General features: G+C 36.8%; 1 long non-coding RNA gene across 1 annotated transcript in view; it reads left to right on the forward strand.

Moving 5' to 3' along the window:
* Positions 1-1,846, forward strand: part of LOC110293773 — a 90,033-nt gene that overhangs the window by 17,468 nt on the left and 70,719 nt on the right. The gene's annotated exons all lie outside the window — the stretch shown is intronic.

Below are 1,846 nucleotides of genomic sequence, written 5' to 3' on the forward strand. Positions count from 1 at the left end.
AATGAGGTAACACACCCAAGCATATAAATGGATAGACTAAAAGATCCAGATGGACAGCCAATGTACTTACATAAATACACGAAAAGCCAGTCTGGGAAGTAAGGGTCATGGGAAGTAAGCAAAAATGATCAGCAAAGAGTAAAACTGCCTAATTACCTCAATAAATACATCCTGAAAAATATCTCCCAGATTTCTTTCAATGTTCTGCTGAGTTTGATCACCAAATACTAACAAGGCTTGGATAAGAACAAATGTTTGCAGGTTACCAAGCTGCTTCTTGTAATGAGTTCAAATGGAATAGATCTTATAGTTGAACATACAGATATTGAAAAAACAAATCAAATTCTATTAAAAGTATGTAAATGTTTAGATTATGGACTAAAATATCTAATGTATATATTCACAGCACTGTAAAAACCTTTAGTTTTTAGTGAGTATGGTAGTCTCTAAATCAAGAGAAAAGAATCCAGGTCTGATGTCATAGGTCAAGTATGAACTTAGTGTAATTTCTACAGCTGTTCTGAAGGCAGGAAAGCATGGACAGATCAGGGGCACAGAGGAAGCACATGAGAGTTTAAAAACATGGCACATTTGTTAGAGGCTAGTAAAGGCATTTTGAAGAGAATTTTAAGGGTTTGAGAATTAAAAAGGAGATATACTTAATGAAAAAAGTATAAGAAGAAGTAAATATGGGTGTGCACTGCTCATGGGCTGAGTGTATGCATGAATAATGAAACAGAAATATCTGTAAGAAAGTTACTTTGGCAATAGTCCTTTGAGACCACAGTGAGGAAGAAGGTGGGATCCTTACTTCATTGGTGTTCATACTGAAAAAGAAAAGTATCTCAGGGATATTACACAAAAAGCAAGAACACACTTTTATCTCAAAAAGCATCTTTTTAAATGAAGGGTGTTAGTTATGAATAATTGTTCAGGGCAAGTCCATCACTTGGACAGTATTAGAGCCCAGTATTAGACAGAATCAAAGCTGTCCTTCATTCACATGCATCTTTGGTTCTAATATGAAAGAAATATTGAAAAAATTAAATATTTTTCAGAATAAATACAACCATTCTATAGAGTGTTTATAATATCTAGTGTTCATGTTGAGTTTATGGTGTATTTTACATATTTTAGCAGCAATACGAAGAACAACACATAGTAGCAACTGATGTTTTCATGTCTACCTTGCTGTAATGACATTAAGCCATGGGACTCAAGGTCCTATAAAGGGTCATGGCTTTATAACTATAGTGAGGAGACTACAGGGAGAAAACCCATGCTCTCTCCTGGTTTTAGCACCTTCTAACTCCATAGCCCTCATGGCCAAAAGTTTCTCGGATGAAAATTAAGATGAGAAAATGGAATTTAATGACAGATGCAAGAGACTGCTTTGGGTTATCTCTTCCTCACACTTTTCCTGCAGTTCTCTTACATGGTCACATTGATTTTTGGATGAATTCCTGGGCCTCTGCAGAGCTTTCTGGGAGTGTGGAGGAAGATGGAGGCTACTACAACTTACAGAGCTGCATTTTTCAGTGTATCAAGTGGTGATTTGCCCTGGAGGGTGTTGTGATGTCTTAATAGGAGTGTTCACTGTGTCATGTTTTCAGGAAAAGCTAGGGTTTATGTGCTCCAAAAGCATGCATTAACCCCTTCCATAACAGGCACACAGATCTCCTGCTGCTCTCAACATTCTTGCTTTGTTTTCTAATCAGCAAAATATACCCCACCCTAATTTGTTCATGCATTTCGCTGAGGCTTGGGAAGAAAGATATTAATGAGGTAACACACCCAAGCATATAAATGGATAGACTAAAAGATCCAGATGGACAGCCAATGTACT

This window comes from Mus caroli, chromosome 4 (genome assembly GCF_900094665.2).
Source record: "Mus caroli chromosome 4, CAROLI_EIJ_v1.1, whole genome shotgun sequence".
NCBI classification, from domain to species: Eukaryota; Metazoa; Chordata; class Mammalia; order Rodentia; family Muridae; genus Mus; species Mus caroli.